This window comes from Lepus europaeus, chromosome 20, assembly GCF_033115175.1.
Source record: "Lepus europaeus isolate LE1 chromosome 20, mLepTim1.pri, whole genome shotgun sequence".
Lineage (NCBI taxonomy): Eukaryota > Metazoa > Chordata > Mammalia > Lagomorpha > Leporidae > Lepus > Lepus europaeus.
This window is the reverse complement of record NC_084846.1, coordinates 68,275,142-68,288,662: the sequence shown is the minus strand read 5'-3', so window position 1 is coordinate 68,288,662 and position 13,521 is coordinate 68,275,142. Positions and strand designations below refer to the sequence as shown.

At 45.5% G+C, this 13,521-nt stretch overlaps 1 pseudogene; it reads left to right on the top strand.

The window, feature by feature from the left end:
* Positions 1-6,835: 6,835 nt before the first annotated feature.
* On the top strand, positions 6,836-7,455 carry LOC133749892 (COP9 signalosome complex subunit 8-like; annotated as a pseudogene).
* The last annotated feature ends 6,066 nt before the right edge of the window (positions 7,456-13,521 follow it).

Here is a 13,521-nt window from a genome sequence, read left to right as displayed (position 1 = left end):
GTTTTACCGTAAAGAGGGTGCATTGATCAGATAAGAATGGGATCCTGAAGTCTGGGCCATGTAGACAGATCTTAGAGGTGTGGACAGCAGCATTAAATCTTGCCAGGTGTCAGAAGCAACCACTGTTCCCTAAGTAGGATAAAGGCTGCCCTGTGTTGTCCCAGGACCTGCGATGACCTCTGCCGATGAAGCTGCCCTTCAAGACAACGCTGGTTCTCTGTAGAACCCACCTCTGCTTTGCTTTCAGGCTCATAACTGGACCCAGGTCAAGGCAAGCCCTGGAAGACTGATACAGAGTAGGACCCTTGGAGGTCAGCCACACTGGTAACAGAATGCACAGGCTTTCCAATTATCCAAGCAGACTTCTAGGAACGGGTATGGGAGCTTGGCGTGTGGGATAACACTACAGGGAGTGTTAGGTTAGATTGGGCTAGGTTTAGGAGATGATCCCTGGGAGAAGATTCTGGATTGGATGCTATAGTTTGAGAGGGCAGAAATGACTCTCCCAGCCCTATAGGCTTGCTGGGCCGGCACGGACTAGCACTGAATGCCACTGCAGAGGAAGAGATCCACTTCCACAGGGAGGTGGGAATGTTTGGGGATTTGCCACGTAACATCTGCCGCCTGCTGTGAGATGGTCCAGAGGACACACGTTCCTCTGTGACTTCCAGGAGTACGGACATGATGAGGGCTCAGCCTCCACAGAGCTCTGTGGTCAGAAATTGCATGGGATCTGCTCTTCACTCAACAAAGTCCCTAGTCAAAGTAGAGGTAATCAGATCCCAGGTGGCCAGGGCCAAGGGCAGCCCTGAATCACCAAGCATGCTGATTAAGTAGGGGGTGTGGTTACTCTAAGGGCCCTTGGCGTTCAGGAAGCACTGAGAGAAGTCGGACTCCTGGAAATCTGCAGAGGTGGCTGGTGATCCTGGCTCCCTGGAAAGGACACAGACGTGTGTCAGCTGAGGCACACTGACTGCATGCACAGAGCTGAGCCGGAGGGACAGATCCAGACTCGAATTTTCACAGCAGAGACTTTGGCGTCTCAATGGAGCCTCAGAATTCAGCACAAGTTTCCAAGCTCAGAACCCCTGGGATGAAGGGGGTGGGGCTGGGCCCTCTCTGGGGCAGACCTCGCCATACTGCCGACTGTGTGTTCTGTGGAGCTTTCTCTAGCCTTCCCCCTGGGAACCCGCTGTCCTCACCACGGTAGCTGTGAGCTGCGGGAAAGGAAGGAATCGGGCTTTTCAGGGGTTACTGGGCGCGGCTCTGAGGGACACTAAGTCCAGGGGAGCCAGGAGGTCACTGAGGCCCCCAATCAGAATCGGGCTTACAGAAGTCAGATGACCAGTGAGGTTTCAGCTCTGGTCTCACAATGGGCCCACTGGGTCCCTGAGCTCCTCCTGCGGCTAGCTCCCTGTTCTGAATTGTGCAATTGGAGAAGACACACTCAGCAACAGGCAGGCTCTGCACGCTGGCTCCTCAGCCTGTGCAGTGAGGGCTGTCGTGGTGGGAAAGGCTAAATGGAGTCTCCAGGAAAGGCCTCTGCCCAGGCGCAGAGTAGAGCAAAACCAACACCGTGTGCCTGGGGCCTGTGCTGCTGACCCCTGGCCCTGACATTGTCAGGGTCAAGACCAGAGTCTTCCCCTGAGAGGCTTACAGACTTAGCTCTTTAGTGGGGATTTTTGATCCATTTTTATAATGTACTACTTTTTTTTAAAGATTTATTTATTTATTTGAAAGGTGGAGTTACAGAGAGTCAGATGGAGAGAGAGAGAGAGAGAGAGAGAGAGATCATCTATCTACTGGTTCAGTCCCCAAATGGCTGCAATAGCCAAATCTGGGCCAAACCGAACCCAGGAGCTTCTTCTGGGTCTTCCACACTGTTGCAGGGGCCTGAGCACTTGGGCCATTTTCTATTGTTTTCCCAGGCTCTAGCAGAGAGCTGGATCAAAAGTGGAGCAGCCGGGAATCGAACCAGTGCCCATAGGGGATGCCAGCACTGCAGGTAGCAGCTTTACCTGCTAGGCCACAGCACTGGCCTCCATGCATTACTTTGAATTTCAAATTTTCACAAAATCAGTTTGAAATATTTGAATGACAGAAGATTGTAAAATTTTCTATTGATTATTTAACTTAAAATCTTGCTAAATATATATTTGCCATGAACAACCCAACAAATATCAAACTTTTAGTTCTGAATGAATATTTATAAATTTGTATAAAGAGAAGTGATTCAGAAAAGATACTGCTGACATCCAGTGAACACATGAGCAAGTTGGAGTGAATGAAGAGATATCATCATCTGAGCTTTCTCATTACACAGAGATCCTACCTTGCTCCTGTCTTGAATCAGAATTCTCTCTGCAAGGTCAGGCTAGTTATCTGGGTACATTCATGATTCATAAAGCACCAGTTCTTACAAAAGGGTAAGCAAGTCCGCAGTGTAAGACCCAAGTCCTGGGTACAAGGACGGTTGCAGCTGCCTGTCTGGAACCGCGGAAAGCGGGTTGTGCTCACGGAAAGTGCAGAGTATTTATTGATTAATGACAATGTATCTAAGGAGGAATTCTGATTCAAATTTGCCCAGTTACTATGCTGCAGAGGTCAAATGTTTGGCTTTTACTCACATTCTCCCAGCTGCATCCTGTGTATCACAGCAGAAGCAGAGTGGCCTCTCTCTGTCCCTCCTCCTGAGCTATGCAGAAAAGGCACAAAGTGGAGACAAGGCCACATTAATTCAGTGAGCAGGACTTGTGGACAGTATTGGCCTGATTCTGGGTGGGCACACAGCAGCATGCGGACACCTGAGCCAGAGAGTCCTCAGCAGATTCACCAGGAAAATCTATAGCCTGGTGTGCGTCTGCACTCACAACACCTAAGTGTGACTTCCATGCCCTGGTACAGCACATTAGGAGGTGGACATGGTTGGATGGATGCCAGCCAACTCTGCCTGCAGAGAAACACTGCAAACCGTGGGCTGTGCAAGAGCCCCGGGGCTGAATGCCGAGTAACGAGTGGTGAGAATTCTGCAGGGTTTCTGAAGGAATCCAGGACTCCTTACCATGAGTCATCAATTCCTAAGACAGAAATTGTTTGATGAAGAGTTGAGATCTGGGCCCAGCTAGATGGGGATACCATCTCAGCTTAGCACGTATGAGAGGGAAAACATGACACAGACAGCCACAGACTGCTGTTAATGGCTTGGGGGGAACCAAGTTGCAGATTCTTAATCCTTACGTGCTAGAGAGTGTACCTGCAATCCCACTCCACAGTCCTTACCTCACAGTGTTTGGCCATAGAGAACTGCTGGGTCTTAGTCCACCCGAACGAGGATGGACTGGGTCCGAAGAAAGGTAAGTGCGCCGCTTGCCCGTTCCCCAGCCTCCCGATCCTGGAGACAGTCAGACACAGCAGGAAGTCAAGTCAGGCAAGCAAGAACGCAATTTATTGCATGTGTAGCAAAGCCTTATAAAGCACAAGACCTCAGGATTACTGGGGTAGGGCATAAGGGCCAACCGATTATTTAAAAGGTCATTTTACAGGGTGATTTTTTACAGGACCAGCCATATGTCTGTACACTCATCATCAGTTGTCACCTCCCCTGATGCTGCGTGGCCAATCAGCTTTGGTGGTAAATGACTTTGGGTACCGCCCACCTTACTTCCTTTGGGCACCATCTTTGAATTACCACCTGTGCCTAATTTCCCTGCAGGTGCCTTCTTTGAATTGCCTCCTGTGCCTAATTTCCCCACAGAGAACCAGACGTAATCCCTAGGTCCAGGGCAGGTTCAGCCATTGCAGCCCCTGCCCAGCACCTTCCTACTGTCTGGTGTGAAGTTGTGGCAACAGCTCGGGTCCACCCAGGAGTAAGCTCAGCCACCACTTTTATTCACATCCCCGCCCTCGCCTCGTCCTCTCCTCGCCTCTGATGAGGGGTCTCCTGGGGAAGCAGGCAGCTCGGGCATCAGCACAGAGCCCTAGTAGTGGGCAGTCGTGCAGCATCTTTGAAGAGAGGCTTTGAACATCCTCACCTCTGACTCCCAGGGTCAGTCAACTTCATCACCCACCTTCTGGGGCACTGCTTGTATCTTCTCACTAGAAGCTGCTTCAATCCTGGCTGGTTCCGAAACGCTCAGCCCCTTAGCCAGATCTCCTCTCTTCCATGTGAGCCTTCGTTTCTGCAAATAGAGGCCCAGTGGCCACTGCTTTCTTGCTGGACATGGGACTGCCTGCCCTTTGAGTTCTCTGCTGGGGTTCTGCGGCTGAGGGGGAAAGACAGACAGCTCAAGAGGAAGACTTTGTCAGCGTTGTGGTCTTTGTTCCTTGCTTGGGTCGTGATCCTGACCGGAAGTTTCTTATTTAGAAACTTCTTTTATACCCTGCAGATGTTACTCCTTGTCTTCCCATTCAATGATGGAAACAGAAAATGCTAGAAAAGCTTCAAATACAATAGACTGAAATTAGTTTGAAAGCTCAAAGAACTGGAATGGGTAAAATAGCACAACCACAGACAAAAAAGTATTACATTTAATACAAAATCTAAAATATAGAATCAAATATATGAAAACTTAAGAACAAAATATAGCAGTGAGCACTGATGGGTTGTACGATACATGCTATGAGAACCTTGCTTCTTTGCCCCCATCTCTACACCCAAACAAACTCCCCTTGAATTTCAAGGGCTCTAGCAATATGAAATAACTTGAGTTTCTCATAGAAAAAAGCTACCTACGTCATGCCTCCAGGCCATTCGCTATTTAGCTTCCTGTGCCTCAGATGATCTCACTTGATTGCATTGCACATCCTATGCTGTTTTCTTTCTTCCTTCTGTCATTTTACTTACTGTCTGGTCTGTAAACATTTCTCTGTGTGTGAACCCCGCTCTGCATTATTCAGCTTTTCATGGCTACATCAGAATACCCGAGGCAGGCGCCTTAGAGAGGAGTTTGCATTGGCTCCATATCCTCGAGGTTCACAGTCCGAGACCGGGCAGCCCCACTGCCCAGGTGGGGCTCCGGTGCTGACGTTCAGAGCATCACACAGCAAGACTTGTCAGTCTCTATAGACCCAAATGTGTCTTCTCTCCTTATCAAGCTACCAGGATGCATTCTCGGGGCTCCAATCTGATGACCTCATCCAATGTAATCACTTCGCAAATGGCTCCACCTCTACACACCAACACTGAATCACTTTCCACCCCCTTAGTGCCATTAACAAGGGAACTTGGGGGCTAAACTCTTACACAAATTAAATACATGCATACATATAATGTAATTATAATATAATATAATATAATAAAATATAATATAACATTCTAACCACAGCACCCTCAGTGGCACAGACTGCTCATTCATGTTTAATGCCTTTTCCAATTATATGTCTGGGACTAAGCAACGTGCTAATTTTGATTTCATTCTACAAATGCTGACTGAGTGTCTGGTGTGAGTGGAGTGGCTGGGGCAATCTACAAGAGACAGCATGTGATGAGTAAGCCTGCACCTCTGCCCTGGAGTGGGTCCACAGCCCAGTGGTCAGGGCAGTTTGACCTGTAGAAAAACTTTGTTATAAATAAGAGATCTGGATGCACTTAGCTTGAAAAGCAGAACCATTAAGGAAGATTTAATAACAGAGTGGGATCATGTGAAGGTTAGCAAAGGAGATGCATTAAACTCTCAATCTTTCTGAAGACCTAAAAAACCTATTAAGTACCATATGAAAAGCATGTTCTATAAATAACTGTCTTTCAGAAATAGGTTAGCATAGGGCACACAATTATTATTTCTAATGCTATTGCAAAATAAAGATGCATCCGATTGCACGTACTTTTTCTTACTGGCGATTGTGTAAAAATAGTATCTTTTCCTTTGTAACTATTTTCCATATATTTTGTAATTTTAATTTTTTTAGTACTTGACAATAAACTCAGTTATTTATTTGACTCATTCCTGAATGTATGATATTAACTTCAAAGTGAATAGCATATTATAAGATTCTTGTGTAAAATATTGATAGAATTACAAAGTAGATCGTATATATTTATAAGTATTCAAATATTGCTGTTCAGTTATTATACTAAAGATTGGGGGGCCGCTCCTGTTTCAGGGATTATGCATATTATCTGCGATGCCACGCCACACTTCAATAAGCAAGATGAATTCAGACCTTTAGAAGTAGTGACATTTGCATATAAATTTATACTCTGCCTCTGAGCAGTAAGAATAAATTAATAATCCAATTTAAATATTTGAAAGATATGTCTTGTAAGAAATATGGTATTGAAAGATATAGTAGGAATACAGTAGGAAAGATGCTCTTCCTAATAATACTCAATTTTGCTATTCCAAAAATAAGGATGTGGAGTCCATGCAATTTGTATGATACCTAAAATGCACATCTCTAATTGGACACTTGCCTCAGGCAGAAGAAATACTCTGCTCACAATCAAGATTAATTTGTGAATTTAGTAATAGAGAAGTAGAATAGTCCTGTTTTAAAGAGAAAATGGAAGAAGAAGTCAACTTAAAAGAAAACTATCACAGATGGGCACTGTGGTACAGTGGTTAGACCATGCATGGGCTGCCCATGTCCCATTATCAGCGTGCCTGGGTTTGAGTCCTGCCTCTGCTTCCAGTCCAGCTTCCATTATTGCTGATCCTGGGAGGCAGCAGGTGATACATGGGTCCCTGCCATCCACGTGGGAGACCTGGGTTGTGCTCTGCCTGGCTCAGCCCCGGCTGCTGCTGCATTTGAGGTGAACAAGTGAGTGGAAGTCTCTCTCTCTTTTCCTTTAACATAAAAAATAAAATTGCTTAAAAGACAGCAAAGGAGCAGGAAGATGCCAGCAGTAGTGATGGCAGAAAGTGCCTTCAGCTTCAAAAAGCTCCTGGATCAGCGAGAACCAGGAGCCCGAGGCCCCTGGAAGAACTGTGACCCCCCAGTGTATGGCCAGCACTTCGCTTTATATTTGCTCCCCAGTGATGTGAAAAAGGTGAGATAGCTTTGGAAAAGAATACCACCTGCTATAAAATCTACGAATTCTGAACTTGGGGGGATTTGGTCAGTAGGACAAAGCCTCTGGCAGAGGGATTTCCTTGGGACCTACACAACCATCAAAGCTCACAGTGGTTGGACACCGTCCAGCCAATCATGGAGGCACTGAGGGACACAACAAGGATGCTTCGCCATGGTCTCTCAAGCATACACCTCAATAATCACAGGTGATTTCATGGCTTTCGTGGGATTTCCTGTGGAAGAGGCTGGGGAAGGTATCTTGGAGCAGGGATGGCAAGCCGACTCTACTACAAGTTTGGTGTTGCCCAGGAGGCCAGGTGCAGGGACCTACATGTTTATTTTAACAGATTTATTCCCTTATCAGAGCCCACTCCAGTGGCTCAGATTCCTAATGAGCCACAACTAGCTAGACTGAACGATTATGTGACTTTCCCGGAGAACTGATCGATCACTGGATTCAAGATCCACCTTCAGAATCCTGTACACGGCACGTTAAAAAATGTAAAATTTTTACTTTCAATATATTGGCTGGATTAAGCACCTCAGCATTCCTTACTGAGTATGTGATAAAATACATGTATGTATAATATAAACTATATTATATATACTCCTGTCCTCAAACATGCTGAAAAATTGTTGAAACAATTCTCATTTTTGTAAGATTTAACAATTTGGATGGAGCCTGTTAGTATTATGCAATTTCTATTTCCTAGTAACTCAAAGTGAGCTTTTCAGATCTCGCAGAACAGTGGTTGTCAGCGGTCTTTGTCCTGCCCCTGCACACACCACACTCCCATATGCACCGTTGGCAGAAGGTCACCGTGAGGGTTGGGGTTTGTGGAGGACGGTCCCCACGGGCCACCCCTGGGTTGCTGGGATCATGACTCATCCTCCCTTGGAGAATACGCTCTCTATTCCCCACCGCCTGAGGATCACTAATGTGGATACAGAAAAATAGCCACGGAGCAAATCAGCCATTTCCGTAGTAAACCCAAGTGGTAACTTCAAGTTTTTTCCAACAGCGTGAGTGTATCCCCTGCTGGCAGCAGAGGGCTTCCTGAGGAGTACAGAGTGGTCAGGCCTCCTCAGGAGAAGGGACGTGCAGAGTGCAGGTGAGGAGCGAAGCCGAGAGAAGCCCAGCACTCGCACAGCTGTCCTGCAGCCGCTCGGCTGCTCACTGTCATGCCTGGGCTCAAGGTCTGCTGTTTGCAGAATCCCTGAACACATCTCTCCTTCTCCAGGGGATGCTGTTCGCGTGTCTGAAGCTGTTCACCGTATCTCCAGGTCGAAGCACTCTTTAGTTCAATTACTCTGCATTTGTTCAATAACTGTATTTGTTCAATAAATATCTAATAGAATTCCTAAAACAATAGAAAGCAAAGGAAAATTCAGTAGCAGTGGAGTGTCACTTTAGGCAGATCCAAAAGGTGGGATCCTTGGTGTGTCAGGTGGGGCTGAGAGTCCACATTTGCTCATCATCCAGAGCAAGAGGCACCTGGCCCCCAAAGCTCTGCTTGGTCCTGTGCTTGGGTTTTGTCAGAATGAGTCAGATTGCGGCCGGCGCCGCGGCTCTCTAGGCTAATCCTCCGCCTTGCGGCGCCGGCACACCGGGTTCTAGTCCCGCTCGGGGCGCTGGTTCTGTCCCGGCTGCCCCTCTTCCAGGCCAGCTCTCTGCTATGGCCCGGGAGTGCAGTGGAGGATGGCCCAAGTCCTTGGGCCCTGCACCCCATGGGAGACCAGGAGAAGCACCTGGCTCCTGGCTTCGGATCAGCCGCGGCGGCCATTGGAGGGTGAACCAATGGCAAAAGGAAGACCTTTCTCTCTGTCTCTCTCTCTCACTGTCCACTCTGCCTGTCAAAAAAAAAAAAAAAAAAGAATGAGTCAGACTGCATAGCAGGAACAAGCAGGACGTGTACTGGTCACACTCAAGGCCACGTCAAGCACTATGTTAGCAGCAGGACGTGTACTGGTCACACTCAAGGCCACGTCAAGCACTATGTTAGCAGCAGGACGTGTACTGGTCACACTCCAGGCCACGTCAAGCACTATGTTAGCAGCAGGACATGTACTGGTCACACTCCAGGCCACGTCAAGCACTATGTTAGCAGGAGGACGTGTACTGGTCACACTCCAGGCCACGTCAAGCACTATGTTAGCAGGAGGACATGTACTGGTCACACTCAAGGCCACGTCAAGCACTATGTTAGCAGCAGGACGTGTACTGGTCACACTCCAGGCTATGTATGTCAAGCACTATGTTAGCAGCAGACATTGTAAGCAGGATTTAATTCATGTATTGATGTGGCAGCAAATCAATTCCTATATCAATAAGTTTGCTCACATTGGAAGTTAGTTCATTCAGTAAATGAACCATTAAGGAACCTCAATTCTATAATTGTACTGAAACATAATTGTAATCATGTTGGCTTGTGATTTCACTTGCGTCTAACTGACCAATCACTGCACAGTTTTTCTCAATCATGTCTGTAACACCTGACAGAGAAAAGCAAGCAAGGAAGAGTATCCAGACAACTCTTACATAAAATACCAAACTATCACCTGAGCTCTCCTACACTTTAACACTTAACAATTCCCTCATTTACCTTCCTTCTTGCTTCACTCCACACGTTTACTCAGTGTTGTGGGGAAGTGCTTTTTTGTTTGCTCTTTGTGTGCGCTGAGAGGGGAGGTGCCTGTGTGAGAATAGGGCTGATTGTGCATTTTGCTACCATGCTTGTTCCATGTTTTCTGTAGACAGGGAAACCAACTGTGGAAGCTTTGTTTCAAGAGAGTTTTTGGAGTAGATTTATGCTGAACTAAATTAAACCGCTATTCAAAATTATCTCCCAAATCGCTTCAACATGGGGCTCATTTCCTTGTTTTTGTGGACAACACTCCAGAGTGCTTAGGTGAGTACGCACTGCCCTCGGCAACTTTTTTTTTTTTTTTTTTTTGGAATGCAAGAACTTTATTGAAAGAAAAGTGCAGTGATATTTGTTAAAGCTTGAGAGGGAACTTAGACACCTCCCCTCAGACGCAGGACCAAGTGCAGGGTGGACTCCTTCTGGATGTTGTAGTCGGACAGGGTGCGGCCATCTTCCAGCTGCTTGCCGGCAAAGATCAGCCTCTGCTGGTCGGGGGGGATGCCCTCCTTGTCCTGGATCTTCGCTTGTGGAGCTGGCTCGAAGGTGCTCACGGCAGCACAGGAGCAGCTTCAGGAGTGTTGTGAACTGGCTTTACGCAGCAGTTATTGAGTACCAAAGACACAGGATCACAAGTATTTTTAGAAGAAGACAGTAAATGTTCAAGTTCTCTCCTTCCTATTGCACTCTATTTTATTTTCTATATTCTTGTGGTGAACTCCATCTTTTGAGCATGCAAGCTAGAAACAGCACACAACCATCTGGCCTGCCAATCACACTGGCAGTGTGAAATGAGCCGTACAGGAGGGGCCACACCATGGAAATCAGAGAGTTCCCTGCAGTAGGGCTTGACACATAGTGGTGTGGATTTTCTAGACTTCAGAAAGAAATGGAAAAACATAATAATTCAAATTAAGCTAAAACATGTGCTATGTCCATAACTACTGCATCATAAATGCATAAAAATAATCAGATTTTTTTAGTTTTAGAAAACTAATGTCCAACTCAATAATTTCACTCTATCAGCCACAAATGAACGAAGCCCCAACATGTGTATGTCCTTATTGTTTATGTTCATCCTTGGTGTATAAAACATCGAAGAGCATTGATGTTGGAACTGTGCTCTGTGGCTGTTTCAGCCATAAGGTAGCTACAAATAAAAGTTAGCCAAAAAATCAATGAAACCATTGTGTGACAATTGGATTATCAAACATGATTTATTAACATTTTGTAAAATATGTTGCATCTCCCTTATATCAACACATTTTATAGTAAACTTAAATGTATCTATGCTTTTTCTCAACAACTGATCATTAACTATTTGCCAGTATAAAGGCAGGGGGTGAAAACCGGCTGTATTTTCACAATCTGTGTCTGTGTCCTCAGTTGAGACAACTGCAGACCTGGGACACTGTGACCACGCCAAAATCCTTCTCACACGAAGAAAAAGAAAAATCTTAATGCCCTGTATCACCAACTGCAGTAAAAGTCCTCCTCTCATAGGGCAGGACAAGCCTTCCACAAGCTTCCAGAACAATCCAGAATGAAGCTCTGGTTAATTACCTGGCACCAGTCCCTCTCCTCAATCTCCCTGAGAAAATTTGCACACCCAGGGCAGCCTACGTGAGGGCGTGGAACCACCGCTGCCGCTGTTTGGTGCAGAGACTCGGTTCTTGGAGTGCAACTGTGGACAGCCACGCAGTCAAGGAACATGGCGCTTCCCGCTGCCCGGCTCCCGGAAGTGGTTCCCCGTGGCAGGAAGGACTGGTCAGTGCCATCTTGGGCAGAGCTGGCCCATGCAGTGAGACCAGGATCCTCCCTTGGCCTCCACATTCAGTGTCAGAATCCAACATGGAGAGAACTTTGCCAAATACGGAAACTGAAACCTGGTGGAAATTAGTGACCAGCTCCAAAGACTACTTTTAAATAAAGTCACCAAAGCCAAAGTGTGGGAAGAACCTCAGATAGCTGAGACTGACAGACACCAGTTTGTGCATTCCTATGAATTTACTGTAATTTCCTTTAGTAAATTCCTATGAAAAACAATGAACCCTAAATTTAGCTCAAAAGGTTGAAAAAATTGAGCAGAAAATATATTTGCAAACTATGTAACTGATAAAGGATTAATAACCAGAATCTACAAAGAGATCAAGAAACTCCACAACAACAAAACAACCCATGTAGGAGAGGAGCCAAGGACCTCAATAGACATTTTTCAAAGGAGGAAATCCAAATGGCCAACAGACATATGAAAAAATGTTCAGGATCACTAGCAATCAGGGAAACGCAAATCAAAACCACAATGAGGTTTTGCCTCACCCTGGTTAGAATCTACCAACAACAGATGCTGGCGAGGACGTGGGGAAAAAGGGACACTAACCCACTGTTGGTGGGAATGCAAACTGGTAAAGCCACTATGGAAGTCAGTCTGGAGATTCCTCAGAAACCTGAATATAACCCTACCATACAACCCAGCCATCCCACTCCTTGGAATTTACCCAAAGGAAATTAAATTGGCAAACAGAAAAGCTGTCTGTACCTTACTGTTTATTGTAGCTCAATTCAAAATAGCTAAGACATGGAATCAACCCAAATGCCCACCAAGAGTAGACTGGGTAAAGAAATTATGGGACATGTACTCTATAGAATACTATACAGCAGTAAAAAACAATGAAGTCCGGTCATTCGCAACAAAATGGAGGAATTTGGAACACATCATGCTGAGTGAAATAAGCCAGTCCCAGAGGGAGAAATATCAAATGTTCTCCCTGATCGGTGACAACTAACCAAGCACCAAAAAGGAAACCTGTTGAAAAGTGAAATGGACACTATGAGAAACAGTGACTTGATCAGCCCTTGTCCTGACTGTTGATGAACAACTTAATACTTTATCCCTTTTAGTATTTTTTTTATTCTACTTAATACTATTGGTTGACTCTTTAATTAACACACAATTATTCTTAGGTGTTTAAATTTAACTGAAAAGTGATCCCTGTTAAATATAAGAGTGGGAATAAGAGAGGGAGGAGATGTACAATTTGGGACATGCTCAATCTGACTTGCCCCAAATGGTGGAGTTAGAAATGTGCCAGGGGATTCCAATTCAATCCCATCAAGGTGGCATGTACCAATGCCCTCTCACTAGTCCAAGTGATCAGTTTCAGCTCACAATTGATCACACTGATAGGTCTAAGAGTCAAAGGGATCACATAAACAAGACTAGTGTCTGCTAATACTAACTGATAGAATTAAGAAGGAGAGAACGATCCAACATGGGAAGCAGGATACACAGCAGATTCATAGAATGGCAGATGTGCTAAATAGCACTCTGGCCTCAGAATCAACCCTTAAGGCATTTTGATCTAGCTGAAGAGCCCATGAGAGTATTGTAGGCATAGAAAGCCAAGACACTCTGGAAAAAAAAAAAAAAAACCCTAAATGAAAGGTCTCTGTGAGTGAGATCCCAGTGGAAAGAACGGGGCCATCAAAAAAGGAGGTACCTTTCTCTGAAGGGAGGAGAGAACTTCCACTTTGACTATGACCTTGTCTAAATAAGATCAGAGTCGGCGAACTCAAAAGGCTTCCGTAGCCTTGGCAACTCATGACAAGATCCTAGGGTGATTACTGACACCATAAACAAGAGTGTTAATTTGTTAAGTCAACAACAAGAGTCACTGTACACTTACTCCTCATGTAGGATCTCTGTCCTTAATGTGTTGTACAATGTGCATTAATGCTATAACTAGTACTCAAACAGTATTTTACACTTTGTGTTTCTGTGTGGGTGCAAACTGTTGAAATCTTTACTTAATATATACTAAATTGATCTTCTGTATATAATGATAATAGAAAATGAATCTTGATGCGA